Source organism: Pseudorca crassidens, chromosome 6, assembly GCF_039906515.1.
Source record: "Pseudorca crassidens isolate mPseCra1 chromosome 6, mPseCra1.hap1, whole genome shotgun sequence".
Taxonomy (NCBI): domain Eukaryota; kingdom Metazoa; phylum Chordata; class Mammalia; order Artiodactyla; family Delphinidae; genus Pseudorca; species Pseudorca crassidens.
In genome coordinates, this window is record NC_090301.1 from 25,286,954 (window position 1) to 25,309,544 (window position 22,591).

The 22,591-nt window shown below is 33.2% G+C and overlaps 1 protein-coding gene across 1 annotated transcript in view; it reads left to right on the top strand.

The window, feature by feature from the left end:
• Positions 1 to 22,591, top strand: part of ERBB4 (erb-b2 receptor tyrosine kinase 4) — a 1,112,967-nt gene that overhangs the window by 844,030 nt on the left and 246,346 nt on the right. The gene's annotated exons all lie outside the window — the stretch shown is intronic.

Consider the following 22,591-nt stretch of genomic DNA (forward strand, 5'->3'; position numbering starts at 1 on the left):
AAATATTAATCTAGAGCTTTAATAGTATTTATGTTCTTAATTATGTAGATGATTGCAAAAAGTATTTTTAAGAGTGTAATTTGCAGAATTTGCAGGTGTTTGTTACTTGATTCAATTTCTGATTTTATGTTATTTTGAACTGGTTGGTATATTCCCTAGGCATAAGCATTACTATAGACTAAAGGCAGTGTAGAAAATATTTTGTGCAGGTGAAATTACAAGTTAGAATTAAAAAACAAAATATTTCACTAATGTTTATACAAAAACCTATACATAAATGTTTGTAGTGGTTTTATTCAAAATCACCGGAACCTGGAAATTACTCAAATGTTTTTTAACTGTGTTATATCTATACATTGTAACATTACTCAGCAACAGAAAGGAACAAACTGCTGACTTACACAAAACATGGATGGATCTCAAAAACATTAAGCTAAGTGTAGTGTTAGATTGTTTATTTGAGATTTTTCTTGTTTCTTGATGTAAGATTGTATTGCTATAAACGTCCCTCTTAGAAATGCTTTTGCTGTGTCCCATAGGTTTTGGGCCATCGTATTTTCATTGTCATTTGTTTCTGTGTATTTTTTTATTTCTTCTTTGATTTCTTCAGTGATCTCTTGGTTATTTAGTAGCACACTGTTTAGCTTCCATGTATTTGTGTTTTTTTACAGTTTTTTTCCTGTAATTGGTTTCCAATCTCATAGCGTTGTGGGCAGAAAAGATGCTTGATACAATATCAATTTTCTTAAATTTTCGGAGGCTTAATTTGTGACCCAAGATGTGATCTATCCTGGAGAATGTTCCATGTGCCCTTGAGGAGAAAGTGTAGTCTGCCACTTTTGGGTGGAATGTTCTATAAATATCAATTAGATCTATCTGGTCTATTGTGTCATTTAAAGCTTGTGTTTCCTTATTAATTTTCTGTTTGGATGATCTGTCCATTGGTGTAAGTGGTGTGTTAAAGTCCCCTACTATTATTGTGTTACTGTCGATTTCTCCTTTCATGGTTGTTAGCATTTGCCTTATGTATTGAGATGCTCCTATGTTGGGTGCATAAGCATTTATAATTGTTATATCTTCTTCTTGGGTTGATCCTTTGATCATTATGTAATGTCCCTCCTTATCTCTTGTAACAGTCTTTATTTTAAAGTCCATTTTACCTGATAAAAGTATTGCTACTCCAGCTTTCTTCTGATTTCCATTTGCATGGAATATCTTTTTTCCATCCCCTCACTTTCAGTCTGTATGTGTCCCTAGGTGTGAAGTGGGTCTCTTGTAGACAGCATATATATGGGTCTTGTTTTTGTATCCATTCAGCCGGTCTGTGTCTTTTGGTTGGGGCATTTAACCCATTTATATTTAAGGTTATTATTGATATGCATGTCCCTCTTACCATTTTCTTAATTGTTCTGGGTTTGTTTTTGTGGGTCTTTTTCTTCTCTTGTGTTTCCTACCTAGAGAAGTTTCTTTAGCATTTGTTGTAAAGCTGGTTTGGTGGTGCTGAATTCTCTTAGCTTTTGCTTGTCTGATGACTTCTTCATCGAATCTGAATGAGATCCTTGCTGGTTAGAGTAATCTTGGTTGTAGGTTTTTCCCTTTCATCACTTTAATTATATCCTGCCACTCCCTTCTGGCTTGCAGAGTTTCTGCTGAAAAATCAGCTGATAACCTTATGGGGATTCCTTTGTATGTTATATTTTGTTTTTCCCTCGCTGCTTTTAATATTTTTTCTTTGAATTTAATTTTTGTTAGTTTGATTAATATGTGTCTTGGTGTGTTCTTCCTAGAGTTTATCTGTATGGGACTCTCTGTGCTTCCTGGACTTGGGTGACTATTTCCTTTCCTATGTTAGGGAAATTTTCCACTATAATCTCTTCAACTATTTTCTCAGACTCTTTCTTTTTCTCTTCTTCCTGTGGGACCCCTATAATTCGAATGTTGGTGCATTTAGTGTTGTCCCAGAGGTCTCTAAGACTGTCCTCAGTTCTTTTCATTCCTTTTTCTTTATTCTGCTCCTCGGCAGTTATTTCCACCCTTTGCTTCCAGCTCACTTATTAGTTTTTCTGCCTCAGTTATTCTGTTATTGATTCCTTCTAGTGTATTTTTCATTTCCGTTATTGTGTTGTTCATCTCTGTTTGTTTGTTCTATAGTTCATCTAGATTTTTGTTAAACATTTCTTGTATTTTCTCAGTCCATGCCTCCATTCCATTTCCAAGATTCTGGGTCTTCTTTACTATCATTACTCTGAATTCTTTTTCAGGTAGACTGCCTATTTCCTCTTCATTTATTTGGTCTTGTAGGTTTTTACCTTGCTCCTTCATCTGTGACATATTTTTTTGCCATCTCATTTTTTTTTTTTTTTTTTAATGAGTGAGATTGTGTTCCTGTCTTACCGGTTGTTTGGCCTGAGGCTTCCAACACTGGGGTTTGTAAGCTGTTGGGTAGAGCTGGGTCTTGGTGCTGAGATGAGTAAATCCATGAGACCTCACTCCGATGAATATTCCCTGGGGTCTGAGGTTCTCTGTGAGGCCAGTCGTTCAGACTCGGAGCTTCCAGTGCAGGAACTTCGGCCTGACCCCGGGCTTGTGAACCAATATCCCACAAGCCGCCTGAGGCAGCAAAAGAAAAAAAAACCAAAAAGCAGTAACAAAGTAAAAAATAAAATTAGACTAGGAAACTAACAGATAGGTTAGGAAGAATATAAAAATAAGTGGGAATGTAAATTGATACAACCACTATGGAAAAAAGTATGGAGGTCCTTAGAAAACTAAAAATAGAACTACCATATGACCCAGCAATCCCACTACTAGACATATACCCTAAGAAAACCATAATTCAAAAAGAGACATGTACCACAATGTTCATTGCAGCACTATTTACAATAGCCAGGACATGGTACCAACCTAAATGTCCATCGACAGATGAATGGATAAAGAAGATGTGGCACATATATACAATGGAATATTACTCAGCCATAAAAAGAAATGAAATTGAGTTATTTGTAGTGAGGTGGATGGACCTAGAGTCTGTCATACAGAGTGAAGTAAGTCAGAAAGAGAAAAACAAGTACTGTATGCTAACACATATGTATGGAATCTAAAAAAAAAAAAAAAATGGTACTGATGAACCTAGTTTCAGGGCAGGAATAAAGAGATAGACATAGAAAATGGACTTGAGGACATGGGGTGGGAGGGCAAAGCTGGGGCGAAGTGAGAGTAGCAGCGACATATATACACTACCATGTAAAATATTTAGCTAGTGGGAAGCAGCAGCATGGCACAGGAGATCAGCTTGGTGCTTTGCCACAACCTAGAGGGGTGGGTTAGGGAGGGTGGGAGGGAGGCTCAAGAGGGAAGCAATATGGGGACATGTGTATGCATATGGCTGATTCACTTTGTAATGCAACATTAACACAGTGTTATGAAGCAATTATACTCCAATAAAGATCTATTAAAAAATAAAAACATTAAGCTAAATGAAAGAAGCTAGACTTAAAAGAATACATAGTATAGGATTCCATTTATAAGGCATTCTTGGAAAGGAAGAACTATGGAGACAGAAGTCAATCAGTATTGCCAGGAACTGGGAGGTGGGAGATGAGTTGGACAACAAAAGGTCATAAGGAAATTTGAGGAGATGAAGGAACTGTTCTGTATCTTGATAGTGGTGACGGTTGCACAAATGTATGGGCTTGTCAAAAATGGTCATTCAGTTTAAAAAAAATGAATTGTACTGTATATAGATTATACCTCAATAAATTTGACTTTTAAAACATCTCATATTTAGGAAAATAGTAACTTTACAATGTTATGTGGAAATATTGTTAGCTTTCTTTATGAAACAAGTTAATTGTATCTTTTGGAAGAGAGAAAGTAGTACTAAATTACAATTAGCAAAGCAACTGTTTTGGATAAAGCACTGCCTTTTCATGTAAAGTTTTGATTGAAATATAACATATATAGTGTAAAAATACATAAAACATAAGTGTAAATCTCAGTGAATTTCTCCAAATGAAACATTTATGTAATCATCAGCCAAATCAAGAAAGAGAATAGTATCAGAACGAGAAACACTTCTTGTGCTCCATTCTGAGGGTAACAACTGCCTTGAATGCTAACAACATAGGTCAGTTTGCCTGTTTTTGTACTTTGTATAAATTGAATCATACACTATGTCCTCTTTACATCTGGCTTCTTTTGCTAAATATTATATTTATGAGATTCATCTGTCATGTAATTTAGTTGTAGTTTTTATTTCAGTTATATGGTATTTTGCCTTTAAATGTTTTTAAAACAGTCAAATGAGTGATATGTCTTATTAACAAATTATTTTAATGAAGTAAATAGAGAATTAAACTCTAAAAAAAAAAAGGAATGTGATAGAGTTAATTGACTTATACAACAGTGGCACTTTGGCATTTGGGCATAATCAAGACCAGTTAGTACAGTCGTTCAGAGCAAGGTCAAATTATGGGGAAAAAAATCAATAAGAGAGAGACAGAGAGAGAAAGAGGGAGGGAAAGAGAACCTAAGTCCCAAACTGCAGTTTTATAAGCTAGCGTCTATTTTAGATTGTTCCTATATACGTGAAATATTTTTTCCTCCTTGAGCCTTTGGTTGAGTCACTGTACTATCACTTTGAAGCATGTTTTCACATTTGTTTTGATGATTTTTTAATAATTATCACAGCCAATTAACGAGAGGCGATGTAGTATGGTGGTGAAGTGTGCTGTCTTTGGAATTCAATTTTCTGAGTTCAAAGTCAGGTTCTACCATTTTTTAGATGTGTGACCTTAAGGAAGTTCCTTATATTATCTGAGCTTCACTTTCTTCATTATACAATAGGAATATTAATATCATTCATAAATTGGCTATGAAGATTGAATGAGTCTATAAAACAGTGCCTGGTTTAAATTAATCACTCATTAAATGCTATTACTTATTATTTCTCTAGATATCAAATATTTTAAACGTTGAGGATGGAGGAACATATCCCTCTAGGGGGAGGGAAGTCTCTCAGAGTCACCCAGGAGCTTTGATGTGTCCCTCTACCTCTTTGATAGTCCTTTGAAGGAAGGGAGGACATTTCTTTCTTCATCTTGAGAATCACTGTCATAGCGAGGGCCACTGGTACCAATGGCAGTAGGTCATAGGCAGAGGCATATGCAGAGACAGAGAAAGAGTTAAAACCATAGTGATGGGTGACTTGTGGTTTTCAATGATAGTAATTGAGGTTATATAACTCAAAATCATAGTGTATCTTATAGATTTAATATTTGCAACATTTAAAAAAAGTGGTTTGGGAATTTTCAGTCCTCTTGCTTGCATAGATTCCCAGGCCATTCCGTATAGTCTCAGACTAATACACCTAATTCAGATGAGTTTTGTCATAAATAGGTGACCATAAAGAGCAGAGCTTCTTGAATGTGAAAGCCTGAGTTCAAGTGTTGACTCTACAATATTTTTTATCTGTAAAATGGGGACAATAATGGTAATATTTAAAATGAGAATCCTTATACCTCATAACATTGGTGTGAAGATTAAATGAGATAACGCAAAGGAGCCATTATCTAGCATATGTTCACTGGTGATATTTATTACTGTAGTTGAAATATTAGCAAAACAGTCTTTTTAAAAATCTCATGATGTTGTATTCTATTAGTATTTTATATCAGGGCATTAATCCAATAGTTCAATGGCTATGGAATTAACATATCAAAATTTCTCAGGTTTTAAGTACTTAAATTTTATATCACACTTCTAAGTATAATGATCTCAAAGAATTGGTAGTAGGTAACTAATTGTTCCTTTCAGAAAACTCTAGATATCTTTAATTAATACCTGTTTTGAACTTAAATTTAAAGCAATGTGACTCTGTTCTTCAATTGTATTGACTTGTTAGATTTGATTGACTTGCCGGAGGCTGTTTATAAGGCAATTTGGAATTTACATGAAAGATTTAGCTTGGACACTTTGGAAAAGTATTTATGACCATAGAGCATTTTGACATGGATTGGGTGAGACGTAAAAGTAACAGGTACCTCCTTTTTCAGGTCCTTAGTATTGCAGTAAATGCTTACCTCTCTGAAATGGGGTGGGTATATATTTAATTGAAAGCAGGTGACTAGTCTAGTAATATTCAGATCATTTTCCATTTTTAAATTCCATCACAGTTTTCTTTAAGCTTCTGTCTGAATTGATTAAAATAAATGTTACATAATAGGAGGACACAACTTTATATAAAATAATGTTTTAAGTTTCATAAACCATGCTTTAACTGGGAGATTATCCAAAGCCTAGTTTTTTTTTTTAGTTACAGAAAATTACATTGAGCGTGTCAATGTGGCCATTTCAAGATATTTAGAGTTCATACTCCCTACTGCCCCATTATGCTATATTCTATTTCCTAAACCAGCAGGAAAAGAAATTGAAGATTTAAATGAAAACAGGTGAAATGTTTCCAATCTTGATCGACTTTCATTTTCTAAGCAGTGTTATTCTTTCCCGAGCCTGCAATTTGTGAATTGGTTTTCCACACTCGATTTACCTTACAGGCTGCTGCTGGAATTTCTTCTAGGAAGATTGGATAGGACAGTATAGAATTTTTTTTTACCTGTAGCCTCCTAGAATATGCTACTTATAGTGAAAATAATACTTGATATTTTGAAAGTCTCCATTCTTTCCTTATCTGAAATAAATGCCTTAAAAATAGCATTTAGCTTTGATGCTCTTCCTTCCCAATCAAGGATCTTATGAAGAAATATGTTCAAAAAGTTTATTATTAATATTATTTTTTGTATGCGATTTATTTTAGCTTGCATATATGCTGTTTTCATATAGATTCTGATAAACAATGTATTAGATTCTATTCTATTTTAGTTTCTTTGTCAAACATATCTCCAAAGCTTTTTTAAAATCCTTACTCCATTAGAGACTAAACTTGTTCATCTCAGCAAGCAAAGTCTCTATTTGGTAAAGCATTTTTTTGTTAGCTAGCAATTCAGACTGTAAACTAATAATTTTTATTGAATTTGTGACAGAAATTATAACAACTACTAGATATATGTTCAAGCATTTTAATCTGGCTGTTTGTTTCAACTCAATTATCCTGAATGCTTCACAATATGAAATAAGGTAATTGAACTTAGTTTAACTCCCTAAATCTCATATAGCCAGATATTTGAAACGTTTTATATTCCTGTCGCATTTTAATTCCTGTGTCGCACTTTTACTTTACGATATAGTGGTTATTACCTAAGAGGTCACATAACGGCTTATTCTTCAGCAGTGTGACCCATGTGTGATATATGAGAGAGATGATGTGATATTGTTGGCACCACTTTCACAAATGGCACAATCCTTTTTCTTTGTTTTGCCCCCAAGGAACTTAATTCTTATGTCCAAATCGAACGGTCAAAGCTGCCTGTAGATAGTTACCTTATTTGAGTGACAGTTGTGTTATGATCCCTAAGTACAATAAATAAAAGCACACAGGCTTTTTATTATAAGTCTATCCTTAGTTCACCATGTTCTAGACACTAAATTTACTTTTGAATTAAAGAGCATTCGAAGAGGTGAAGGAGAGTGTGTGAATTTCTTCTTTTCCAGCTGATTTGGGTCCCACACTTCCCAGTACGCATAAAATACCAAAATTGTCAAAGAAGCATAAGGCAAGAGTAAAACATCTCAGATCAGTTGTTGTTAATTCCTGTTCATACAGTTCAAGTGGTTATTTTAAACAGAAGTATTTAGTGGCACAAGGTTGCATGAGTGGCTTTTATAATGATACCAAAATGCCCACACATTGTTACAAACCTTTTACAGATCCTGGAAACATTAATATTAAACTCAAAACCACTGACTGTAAAAATGTGACCAGAAGTCATAGTTAAGGTTGAAAGTCAAAAGAGATTTTAAGAGCATTGACTTTAGAACTGTAATAGAAAATCTAAAGATAGCATTATTGAACTGGGAAGATGTTTATTATACTAGTTAAGTGTGAGAGCAAAAATTCAGTGGATCGAGGGAACCATTATGAATCCTTTTTCACTCTTTCCCATAAGCATCTTGCTACAGCATAGAAATTATGGTGTTTGTAATTATTAATTTCTGAACTGGAATAATGTCAGGACTGCCTTCAGTCAGTTATCTCAGAATATCTCAAGCTTCACTGAAATTCGTTACTGACAATCCAATGTGTTTTATTAAAAATGGAAGCAATTAAATGAAAGATATTCCTGAAGCCTCGGCTCCTTTCTTTAGACAGATATTTACAGTTTTAAAAGTACTTTGCATGTGTTTTTCCAATATTCAACCCTTGGCATTGTTTTCTTATAGAGTACAATTTAGAGGTATAAGTATGTCATCGATATCACTCAGGATTTTTATTCGGGATTTTAGTAGACTAGAATATTAAATTTTATTTCATAATATTTTATTTCTAATATCTTTCAGACTAAGAGCTGTCTAAATTGCAACCAACTAAAAGTATAAACCCATTACAAACATTTCTGTAGCTGGTATATATAGAGATACATTGACAAGGTACAAAGGAAGTGAAAAAGTAAGAGATATGGCAAAATGAACAAGTAATACCTAATAAAGAAAAATTACTTCATGTTTTCAAATGACTAAGACGTAAATATGTTAAACAACTAGTTATATATATATGTTTGTTTGTATATATTGTAAAAAATGGCATTTGACCTGGTCCCTTACTAACATCACATTTTGTGATAACACAAAAGTTATCAGTAAATTTTTGGAAGTCCTAAGGTAATGCCTTCTCATCTAGTCAGCACCCAAATACTATTGTTTGAATATCTTGGAATTTAATATGCTATAGAATGATGAGAGTTACCACATATAGCATATAACTTTGATCATTTACCTACTCCTGGTATTTAATCCTTAAAATCATGCTTAGTATGTGTGTGAAATTATTTCAGTGTTTTATAGAAAAAAGCATCAGAATAATTATATAGCAGTGAATGTATTAAACTTCTCCAGTGTGAAGGTATTAGTGAATTTAGCATCTAAAACTATCAGAGTTTGCCCTCAAAACCTATTTTGAAATTCAAAATATCGTAAATCTGGATTATATATTTGATAACTAAAATGGTAAGGATTAGAAAAAAAACTTTGTGGTTAGGTAAAGTGAATGAATTGTTCAACTGCTATATAAGTTTTTTTATTACCATATAAAAAATTACCATAAACTTAGCAGCTTAAAAACAGAAATACAAACAAAAACACAGTTCTATAGGTAAAAGTACAGGCATGTCTATTTAGGTCTTCTGTCCGTTTTTGGATTGGGTTGTTTGTTTTTTTGATATTGAGCTGCATGAGCTGCTTGTATATTTTGGAGATTAATCCTTTGTCAGTTGCTTCGTTTGCAAATATTTTCTCCCATTCTGAGGGTAGTGAGGTGGATGGACCTAGAGACTGTTATACAGAGTGAAGTAAGTCAGAAAGAGGAAAACAAATACGGTATGCTAACACATATATATGGAATCCAAAAAAAAAAAAAAGGTTCTGAAGAACCTAGGGGTAAGACAGAAATAAAGACCCAGATGTAGAGAATGGACTTGAGGACACAGAGAAGGGGAAGGGTAAGCTGGGATGAAGTGAGAGAGTGGTATGGACATATATTCACTACCAAATGTAATATAGATAGCTAGTGCGAAGCAGCTGCATAGCACAGGGAGATCAGCTCGGTGCTCTGTGACCACTTAGAGGGGTGGGATAGGGAGGGTGGGATAGGGAGGGTGGGAGGCAGACACAAGAGGGAGGAGATATGGGGATATATGTATATGTATAGCTGGTTCACTGTTATAAAGCAGAAACTAACACACCACTGTAAAGCAATTATACTCCAATAAAGATGTTAAAAAAAAAAAGTATAGACATGGCTGGGTTCTCTCCTTAGGATGTCACCAGGCTGAAATAAAGGTGCTGTCTAGGCTATGTTCTCACCCAGAGGTTGGAGTCCTTTTCCAGGTTTACTCAGGTGGTTGGCAGAATCTGGGTCCTTGCAGTTATAGGACTGTGGCTCTTGTTTCATTGATTATTCTTTGCCTTGGGCATTCCTTGTCATGCAGCCTGTTCCATCTTCAAAGATAGCAACAGTGTGCCAGTTTTCTCATTATTGAATCTTTTAATTTTTACCTCTCTGACCTCTAGACCCAAATTCAAAGGCACCTTGATTAGATCAGGCCCACCTGATTGTCTCCCAGCCTTAAGGTCAAGTAATTCGGGACCTTAATTACATCTGCAAAATCCTTTTACAGCACACCCAGAATAGTATTTGATTGAATAACTGAGTGAATGTATGTTTATACACTACAGGCTGGAATCCTGTGGGCCATCTTTGAATTCTGCCTACTTTACTACCATAGCACTTTCAGTGCTCCCTTTCTTATTTCTTCTTGTCCTGCAAGAAAAGAATTTTATTTTCTGTGTCCTATGCAACTTTGCCATATAAGAACACCTTTAAGTCTGGGAGAAATTTGTCTTGCTACTTTCAAATAATTTATTGCTTGCTTGTCTGAAAAAGAGCCAAAAGCAAGCAATTAAAGTATTGTCTTAGAACTAAAACCAGCGTTCTTTTGTACATTTAAAACCAGGGTTCTTTTGTATAATTATTTTCTATACGGTAAGGTCTCAATGTACACATTGGCTCCAGGTGTTCAATACTCCATTTGTGAGCAGTAACTCATAGTATAATTAGGATCAAACTGCCCTGATGTTAACTCCAAGTTTATTGACTTTCCATTTATTTGTCAGATGGGTGAGTCTTCCCCAAGAGTGCTCTAGACCTGCCCCGTTCAATATGGTAACCATAAGCCACATGTGCTCATTGAGCACTTTAAATATGGTTAAACAAATTGAGATGTGCTGTAATTGTAAAATGTACACCAGATTTTAAAGACATTGTATGAAGAAAGGAATGTAAAATATCTCATTAAAATTTTGCATTGATTACATGTTGAAATGCTAATAATTTTGGACATATGGGTTAAATAAAATTTTATCATAATTAATTTTATCTCTTAAGAATACGTCTACTAGAATATTTTAAATAACCATTTGCTTGCATTAGATATCTGTTGCACAACGCTGCTCTAGAGCTGTTATCATAAAACTTGGGATACTCTTACCAATGAAAACCTTTCATCACACACTCATCTATGCAGTTATATAAATAGAATTTATGATAGATATTTAAAGGGATAGAATAAAAATTTAATATAAACAGAAACTAATATTTTTTCTTACCTCCTCACCTTGGAGGTCACAGAATTTGATTCTAGAATGTGATATCTAGATGGAGAGATAGTAGGCCTTTTTTCTATGAATATTTTGGTAACAGTTTTGAGCACAATAAGAATGATGGAGGGAACGGTTTTTCATGTTCACGAAAGGGTATTTATTTTACCATCTTTGATAGGTTGCAGATGGGATGAGTCAGACAGAGCCAAGGAGAAACATCTGTTTTCCTGTACCCATTGCATATGTCTGTAGATTTATATTTGCCCACAGATCTTATAAACTTCTACAAGAGAAGACTAAAATATGATCATCTGGGTCTGCATTCAGAATTCTGAGTATTGTCTACTTTTTAAATTGAAAATCACTCCGAGACATGGAATTATATTGCAAAGACTCTCTTAAAATTGCATTTTGTAGCCAATATTTCTATTAAAATATTGTTTCAATTTTTATATGTCATAAATGAACAATACTTAAGCAGAAACATTTCTTAGGTATAGGTCAAAGTTTCTATTTTTATGCCTGACATATATATATATATATATATATATATATATATATATATATATATATATATGTCTATATATATGTCTATTCAGAAAAGAGTCAAAATTATTCTCCCATATAACTCAGGCATACATTGGATTTAAACCCTAAGTATCTTTTCTTTTTTTACATTTCCTATTTAATTAAAGGAATCTAATTAACTGGGACCCCCTTCTGTGATGTGGTTACATAAAATGATATGTAGATATTAACTTAAATTGCTCTCTTCATGATTTTTTCTTATTAACCTCAGCACATTCCCTAATTATTCTTTCATAAACATACAATTATTTTTTATACTATGTATGTAGGTGGGAGCTAATTAACAGAGAGCAGTTTGATTTACCAACAAAATTCTTCACAGTGATTTCATACTTTGCTACCATCGCCCCTCAAACCAAAAATTATATAATTTCATTTTAGTAATTTCACAGTAACTCATAACCAATGAAAGAATGATCAGGAAAGGGAAACCCACCTCTAATAAACACCGAATGCCTGTAGCCATTGCAGTTTTCATAGCATTCTGTTCCTCTGCCCAGAGTGAAGCATTCCATATGCTTGAGTCATTTATGGAATAATTATAGTTACTTTTAGGAGAATTAAAAATAAAACAGCAATAACAAAACCCCTTACCATAAAAAGTTTACTTGTTGAAGGGAAAAAAAACAATAACGATTTTTTTAATGAAAAAAGCAAAATCTATTTCCAAAGTTGTTTGTTTCTTGAACCTCTGGATCCCAAATCCTAGTGTTCAAATCCCAAGTTCAAATCCCAGAGTAAATGCCACCATTGTTCTATGCAATAAGAAAGAGAGGAACAACGGAAAAATCAAAACAACAGTTCTTATTTCTTTCTTAGAATAGCGTTGCTTTTTCCAAAATCTCAGACTTAGAGCTTGTTTTTTGCCATCCTTTTAAAAAAAAAAATTCTAATATATGTCTATCAGGTGCACTACACTATCACATTTAACTTTCATGATATAAAATAGTTATCAACATTATCATTTAACAAATGAAACAGGTTCAGAGTAATTAAGCAATTTACAAAAAATCACTTGGCTGGTAAGTGAAAGCACAAAGATTTGAGCTCAACTGTGTGTGATTGATTCTAAAAACCACATTTTCTTCTTTCTACTAGATTGGTTCCCAAGTGGTCCTTCCCTTAGTCCTGACTTTTACCTATTGAGCCTTCCTCCGATGTATAGCATTTTATGATGCTTGTCCTCACACAGCATATTTTAGTCTAACAATATACCTGGCACTGCTTGGTGAGAATATATCAATATTTCCCATGTTCTAAGCATATACTCATGTAGGATGGTAACATAATATAAATATATTTTTACTTTTTTATATATTAATACATTAGTGACAAATCTAAGACATTTATGAATAAACATAGGTGAATTTTTTTTTAATCCTTTCTATAGTGGCAGTTATTTATAAATTCTGTATGGATTTGGTAAAAGTTCTGTGGTTCCATATGAGAACTGCTTCCATCAGACCTGACACTAATTCCGTTAATGCTGCCACCCCCAGACTCACTTACCAAAGGTGGAAATAAGAATCCAAGCTTTATGGACACTCAGCAATAAAATAACAGACAATATAGTGCTGGGCTTTGGCAGGCTTTTTCTTTAGATTTTCCTCTCTAGTTTATACTGTAAGATTTGTGGGATGGGGCAAAGTTGATTGAAAGTCATAATGAGTACAAAATGTAGAGCATGAATCCCCAGATTGTGTATCATTTGATTCTGTTTGATAAGGTAAAACGTGATTTCTGCTAAGAAAAAGTCTTCCCACTATTGATACAATCAAACATACCATATTTTATTTGTTTTTTGAAATGATAAAACAAGAAAAAAACCCACTCTTCTATATATGCTACTTAACAATAACCAGCCAGTAAATATTCATTATAATTACTACACATCAAGCACTGAGGAGAGAATGAAAAAAAAATTAACACAATCCATAATATAAAATTTACAGTGCAGTAAAAGATATAAAATATTTAATATCATTTTATAATTATTTGCATTTTTATTTACTATGAGGAAAATTGTAAATGGATTGGATGTTGTTGGGATGGTAAAATAGAAAAATATTACAGATGACACCTGGGTTTTTTATCTGAGTTAACTGGGTGAGAGGTGATGTCATAAACTGAGACAAAGACTCAAGAAGAAGTGGAACAAATTTTATGGGGAAAATAAAAAATTCTGTTTGGGGTGTGATAAGCTTGAGATGCTTACTTGAAATCTGAGTGAAGATTTTGAATGGGCAGATAGTTGTAACACTCTGGAGCTCAAGAGAGGGGTCTGAATCATCAGTAATATTTAAATCCATAACATTGGATGAGATTGCACAGGCAGACTGTGTGGATGGAAATGAAAACTTAGCAATGAGCCTTAGGATATTCCATCATTTAAGGGACAGAAGAGTGGAGAAGGATATAATATAACAAAGGAGATTAAGAGAGAGAAATTGAGGGTAGGAAGAAAACCAGGAAAAAAATGAATTCTGGAAGCCAAGTGAAGAAAGTTACTAGGTGAAGGGCAGTGAGACTAAGACTAATGCTGATAGAGAAGAAGTATTGGCCATCTTATCTGACAAGATGGAGGTTATGGGTGAAACTTGAAAAGATTAGAGCAGTTTCCATTGGAGTGGTGGCGACAAAATGGATTGACTTGAAATGGCTCAAGAAGAGGCTGGGAGACAGCAATAGAGACAACTTGTACAGAGAAAGTTTTCAAAAGGTGTTTGCTGCAAATAGAGAATATGAAATCAAGATAAAGTGTTTTTTTGTTTATTTTTCTTAAATTGGGAAACATTATAACATTTGTAAGATGATGGGAATGATTCAAAAAAATATTTCATGAGATAATGAACAACTGCAGGCAAAATTTTCTTTAGTTATCAGAAGGGATGGAATTCAGTATGCAAGTGGAGAAGTTGGCCATAGAAAGGAGCAGGAACTGTGCATCCATTGTAACTGGAAGGAATTTAGAGATTATAGGCAAATAGGCAGGTAGACAGTGGATTTGCTGGTAAGAAGATGGGGCAATTCACAACCTATCATCTTTTTAAATGAAATGTAAGATGAGGTCATCATTTTAGATTAGCATAGGGGAGGCAATATTGGAATTTTTAAGAAAGAGAAGATTTGATAGTCCAGCAAAGATAGAATGAGCTCATACTAGATGTACAGTATAAATTAGAATGATCCCTTTGCCGTGTTTTATTCAGCCATGTTATGATTGTTTACATCATGTAGGCATGGGTACTTGGAAATTTGTGTTTACCCAGGGTTGGAGTTTTGCCAGGTATCTACTAGAGCCAGGAGGTAGAGACCAATGAATTAAGGCTATATGAAAAATAAATGATAATAGCAAAGGTCATAAGAATTAAGTTGAGTAATGAGGGAAGTCGGCACATAAGGGACGCTGAATGTACAATGAAAACACATTAGGGTCAATGGCCTGAAGTTCCCAATATTATCAAATATTGTTGAAGTAGAGATAACAGCCTAGGTGAACTAAAAAAAAGGGAAGCTGCTAGCCTGAAAATAGTGTACTTGAAATAAAAGTTCTGGAGGTAGTGCCATAAATATTACAATGAATGGGAGTGGGAGGTTGAAGCTATGGGATGTGAATAAGCAGGGAATTGGAAGTCAGGAAGTTGGATGAAGATGGAAAGAAGTGAGAAGACTCAGCAAATATTTAGAATTTAAAATTTTTTACAGGGCTTGATAACTAACTAGATATGAAGTAATTAAGAGAAGAAACTTCATAATTATTACTAGGTTTCTGACTTGGAAAGTTGGATGGATGTTGGTAACATTAACTTATATGAGGCACAGTGTGGCGGCAATAAACTCAAGAATGTATTTTTGGATGGGTTGAATTTGGGGTGATTTCGGTAGATCCAAGTGATGTTAAGTAGGAAATTTAATGTGCAGCTATGGAATGTACAGGTGGAATAAAAATGAATAGGAAGTGTGAAATACAGAGAACTAGTGTTGATGTATTTTGAGAAATTTACACTTGAAGAAAAGGAGAGTTAGGGAAATAGTTGGAGAGGGAATAATATCAAGAGAAGGATATATTGAAGATAGATGAAATTTGAGTCTGTTTTGGAAGGCCTTATAGAGAATGAAAGGGTAGAGACACAGGAGAGAGAGATCATCAATTATAGGAATTTCCTGAAAAATCTAGAAGAATTAGGGAGCAAAGGAAATGTGAAAGGATTAGACTTGCAGACAAAAAGACACCTGTCATCATTTTATCAGGAGAGAGAAATAGAGGGTAGAGAAGATTCAGATAGATGAATAGGTAAAGGCTGAGGGAGTTTCTGTTTAATGTTCTGTATTTTCTCTGAAGTTTTAGATGAAGCCATCTTACCAAGAAGGAGGAAGGGTATGTTTTAGTATGTGTGAAGGGAGTAATGGTCTGAGATTTTAAAATTCAAATATAAACTGTGCTAAGTTTTGCATTTAAAATATTCTGGTGCTAAGTCACAGATCATCAGTAATTTGCAATGTGTTACTCTATGTGTATCCAACTGAAGGTCACCCTTTTTTATTTTTGTATGGAAAATAACAGGTTGTGGTTTGCTATCAATGACTCCGGACTCATTAAATTAGAAGACTGTTAAATATTTAATCAGAATCTAACAGCACCCTGTGTGTGTTCTGAGAAATTAACAGATTTCAATACCTGTAGTGATAATTGCAAAATGCTGATATATAACAATTACTCCAAATTACACCATTATCACAAACATCAGCAATTTTTTGTGTGCAATGGTGCAGGTAGAGAACATTTGTATATCAGGAAATCAGGAATATTTTTTCCTATTTCAGTGTCCTTGAAATGCTCTTAAGAAAGGAATTATGTTGTAAGGAACAATCCCTTACAAATAAAATATATTTGCGTCTGATTGTATTGATGTAACTAAATTTATCCTCAAACCATGGTTCTTGTCTTGGCAATTTGTGCCACGTGCCTCTCTTAAATCTAAAGCCAGTAAAGGTAGAATTCATCATCCTGATGGTTAGAGCAAACTAGCTGGGATTTAGGTATTTCTTTTTCTTTTCTTCTTCCTGTTTTTTAAAGATTAATTATTATCTTCAATATATTTAAAAATGATATTTAAAATTACAAAAGTAAAACATGCTCAGTGTATTAAATATAGAGATATGTGTGTATATATGTATGTTTATCCTTCTACACATTTACTCATATACTAATACATACATATAATAACAAAGGGTTTCATTTATTTACAGATATGGGAACACCACACGTTATTCAGCAACTTACCTTACTAACTTAATAGTACATTATGAACAGCCTTCCAGATCAATAGCTTCTTTTTACGGTTGCATTGTTTTCCCTACCATTAATGTACCACCAATCCTATATTGAAAGATAGATTGTTCCAAATTTGTGTCTTTCACAAATTATAAAATAACATATATGTGTATATCTGGCATTATAAAAAATATGTTTAGCTAGGCATAAATTAAAATACATGGAAAATACTCAATTTATCATTCATTTTGCTAATCATTATTCAAAAAATCAAATAGACAATATATTAAAAATTATAAAACTACAAATATTTGAGTTAGAAAACATTTGAGTTACAGTCTCATTTATATTTATATATAATTTGATATCATAATTTTTATGATATTATAATTTTTATACCTATCTAAAATTAGATGAGTCCCATCAAAATATGGCTGAAAGATTTCACCAAAAGTTGCCAAGGACTGCCTGATTTAAAAATTTCTTCTAATGAATGTACTGCTTTCTTTATGGTGTCATCGATCATGTTATAGAGAGGACTTGATGGATAAATAAGCTTAATTAACCTTCTTTCAAAGTTTGTTGATTTTTTAAAAATTGGTTTTAAGTAATCCTAGATGGACAGATATACATAAATGGATCTTTAATGGTTTAAAAATTCACAAGATGACTCTGATCCTATATAGTTTTGAAATAATTTAGTAAAACTTAAAAATTAACTTAGTTCTAGCAATGCCTAAACCTTTAAAAAAAAACACTAACTCTAGATTTCTTCAAAGGGCCTCTCCCTTTATTTTCCCTCCCTCTCTCTCTCTCTACCTCTTGCTCTCTTTTAATTACTAAGACATCATTACCTGATAATAAAGAATAACTAGAATGAAATGTTACAGGTTGGTGACTGTTGCATATCATCCTAAATTTACTGTTGTAAATTTTTTTAAATAGATTGTAAATTAGATTGTTTTGTTTGTTTTTGGCTATTTTGCCCAAAAAACTAAAGTACTAATATATCAGTGGTCCCAAAGAGATAATGTTTTCCAGTCACCAACTCACTGCTGGGTAGTGAAGTTAAGGCCTATTAACTGCTATCTCTTGTTCTTCTATTTGCCCTAAGAAAAACTGAAATTTTGCATTAACTCAGGTGGCATGATTATAAGTAAAGGTGATCCATTTGCTTAGATAATTTCCCACATGGAAAAATAAAGATATGTAATCTGAAAAATTAAAAGACTGAGAAGAAGAAATTTTGTAGATATGCATCAGTCAAGACATTTAAAAGGAATTAATAGTCAACTTCGTACTGCTTTTAGATTTCCTTCATGATCATTTACAAGAGAAAGAGATTTTAAAATATTCATCCCTGGATGCCTAAAACAGTATATACTATCAAATATAGCCTAATGTTAATAGTGTACATAATTTCAATAATAAAAAAATAATAGACAACAAATTGAAAAATTAATATTCTAGCTGGGAAGGAAGAGAATCTGGTTCATGTAGATGTGGATTTTTTTTTTCCTTAGTAGGAATGATTTCTTTTGCATGTAAATGAAATGGTTTCAGGCAAAGTGTAAAGTTGTCTTGCTATTATATTATTTCAATGTTATTTGAATTGACTTAGGTTTGATTTTTTTTTCTTTGTTTTTGTTATCTGGTGGCTCTAAATCTGTATTCAGAACATCTGCAGAATCATAACATCTTCTAAGCAATTGCTTGAGAAAAAAATGGGTTTCCCCATAATTAGAAATGTGTTCTAATTAGGGATTGGGCATTTATATAAGTTCAAAAAGGAGTTATATTGTTAAACATTGTTAGATGCTCTAAAATGTGTTCTTGTGATTTTGGTCACAATAGACCTCCCCTTAGGATATAAAAGCTATCCACTCTATGCTAAAAACATTAGTTAAAATGGAGCGCCGTCACCAAGAGTCTCTGCAAGGAGGGTTTGTTTGTCTTTTCTCTGAGTCCTCTGCAGAGTATTTTAAAGGAGATAGACAGAAACAGCTTCACCCTATCATTTTTTTTTTTTCCTTTGGGTTACTTCCAATCTGCTATGGGCCCAGGAATTAGAAAAATTGGATATTCATGTTTTGCCAAGTTAAATGCTAATGAAGAGCTCTGTTTTCTTCATGTTCTCTTTATTGATTTTCCAGTACAGTATTTGCTTGAGGTTCGTAAATTATGAAAACATTTTAGTACTTTTGAATTTTATCACTATTTGAAAATGGATGGCAATGAATAGGCTGTCCATTACAACATATTTAAATTCCACAACTCAGAAACTACATTCTTGAAGAAGCTTTACATGCTTCTACTTAGTGTTACTTGTAGATGTGTAGGGCACCTCCCCACCTCACCCCTAATAAGAGTGTTCAGTCAAGGCTGATGTAGGTAAAGCCTGGTAAATAACCAAGAGACTGTGATAATTAAGCAAACATAATAGAAGCACCAGGGTTATTAACTGTTACCTGAAAAAGGGAAGAGCCATCTGTTTCATCTTTTGTTTTTAAAAATCTGATTGTCTAGAGATAGTACATTTGATAGTTCAATGCAAGAAAAGAAGTTAAACTTGGAAAATCTGGACATAGTTCCTTTTTCGGTTAGGACTTTACTTGGGCTACAAGTGAAATTAAGCCTGATGTTAGTGGCTTCAACAAATAGTTTTATGTGTTATTCTTTAAAATACAGAAGTCTAGAAGTGAGGGAGCTGTTATTGCCTTTGGTTCTATGGATCAGTAACATCGGGGTCAGAATCCATGTCATTTTCTTATCTTTCTGTTTTGGTAGTAAGATGGCTGCTGCAGCTCTAAGCATTATATCTGAGGACGCAAGAGGAGGGACAGATTTCATCAGCTGTACCTTTCCTTTCCCAGAATTCCTCTAGCTGAAATTTGCTTTTCTCTCATTGGCTAGAAATTTGTTGTATATTCACATCAAGATGTAGAGAGACTGGGGAAGTTGTTGAGCTTTTTAAAAATCCCTAGATTAGGAGTTTTTGGGGAGCAGGGGATTCAGAATGACAGTTGGGTTAGTCAAGTGGAAACTTTGACACAGTATATGGTGAGGGTGAGAGATAGACTAAACTAATACAAGCAAACAAAAATAACAACTGGTCCAAGGATTATTTTCATTGCTTTTATGAGAAAATATTATTTTATTTATTACTTAAAAATCAGAAATAAGCAAATATTAAACACATATTAGCTTCAGTTCAAGAAACATGAAATAGCTTTTCCCATTTTCTTTTCACTAGAAATTCTTTACAATTACACTTTTGTTAAGTTTAAAAATATATAGGAAACTCTGAAATTGTTGAAATATTTATGTGCTTTTAAGGGTTGATTTAAGATGAAAAGTTTCTAAATATAGAAGTAAAGTATGCATTCAGTTATTTGTTTGTGTAATAATTATTTAATGATTCTTTTCATGAGACAAACTAGCCTCCAAAAAACATGAGGACATCTGTGACACAATTCCAGCACTTAAAGGGCTTATATTTGTACTTTTAAAAATAGAAATTCCATTATTTTACCTTTAAGCTCTGAATATGTACATGTCCCTAATTTTATTTTGAAATTTACATATTGGTCATGAAAATAAGACCCTTAAAATTGCAACGCTATTGTAGAACTCCTAGATGAGCTAAATTAAACCGTAAGTCAGTAGATAGCATGGGATATATTAGAACTAAATGTTATAGATTAGAAATAAAAGAATATTTGCCCCCAAAGGGATAGACTATACTTAAGTAGAGAAGAAAGGAACAGTAATGAGCAAGGATCTAATTATGTGTTTGTAAGCTTTTTCTTAGCTTAAATAGGTATGGAATGTGAAAGAACACAGAAAGATAAAATTGCCATTTGCCAAAATAAGAGACTTAGGGAGGAGCAGGAAATACCTTTTGGGAGGAGAAGGTTGTTGGAATCAAAGTTTATTTTGGAATTTCTAAGACTGAGATATTAGCTATCTAAGTGGAGACATCAATTGAAATTGAAATTAAAATATAAATTTAGAGGAGAGGAGGTCTGGACTAAAGATATAGATTTGCTTATCACTACATAGATAAAGAGATGGAGGATATCATATCTAGGGAGTAAATGTAAGTAGAGAAGAGAAGAAATCCAATGGTTAAGTCCTGGGACCCTTCTACCTCTAGAGATCAGGGAGATAAGGAGGAAGCAAATAACAGGACTGAAAAGGACTGACCAGGTAGAGGAGAAACTCAAGGAAAGACAGTGTTTTAGGAAAGGGAAAGTGATCACTCACATGATGTGTTACTAAGTGATTGGTTAAGATTAGATCTAAGAAATGACTATTTAATTTGACAATAAGGAAACCATTAGTGACCTTGACAAGTACGGATTCCGTGGAGAAACTAAATTGTAATGGGAATTAGTTCAGTAATTAATAGAGCACAAGTGAATTGAGCAATTCACAATTGTTCCAAATACTATAAAAGTCTTAAGTGAAATAATTGCATTTTTTCTTAAATATATTATCACCTAAAGTATCCTATTTGCTGTTTGATTTATTTAATGATAATTATTGAGAATCTTCTTAGAGAATATTACTGGAGGTATAGGGCAATATAAAAATAGAAATAATAGTCCCTAACCTTACAGGGCTTATAATTTACCTAGAAATAGAAAAGAATCTGAGAGAGAATAATTATAAACAACTAAATTAAGTTTAGTTTGGGAGTGTATAAAAGAGACACATAGTGCTAAGGGGAGATACTCTTGTAAATATGATAGCAAAATGGAATGAATTGGATCACAGAGATGGCAATAAAATTGAGGCCGTTTATTAGCACTTAGCCCTTTATATATGAACATAAGGTTGTTCCTATGAAAATTACCAAATCAAAAAATAAAAAGTATGAAATGGCCTCTTTCAGAATCATTATGTTTAGCTATCTTTTTCAATTACAGAACTTTCTTTAAGTTTAATATTTAATGCCAAACTTTAAATTCTCCATAAAGGGGATGTCATTAGGACTCAAAATTAACAAAGATCTATATAGACTTAAAAAGGCACAGGGTTTCAGCATGTTACCCAATGTGAAGAGCAGCTCCATGTACAATAGTACAAATAAGATTTCTAAGTATATTAACTATTTTAGAGTTTTGTTACACTTAAAAATGAATGGTCTCAAAAGGTCAGAACAAAAATAGATTGATACAGCAGACTTCAACTTAATGAAAGAAATCAAACTGAAAAATAACAGTTCCTTAGGAAAACAAAGGGAAAGGGGGAGGAAAGAAAACAGAAATGAAAAAAAGCCCTTGAACCAAGCTTTTTCTTCTTTTGCATTTCTAGCATTCCCAGAGAAAAAAGAAAGTATTGGAAAAATTTAAAGGAAATGACATTATGTTATCCATGGCTCTCATCAATTAAAAATGAGAAGCTATTAAAATCAACACAGATGTAAGTCTTGATATTAGAGGAGGAACAAGG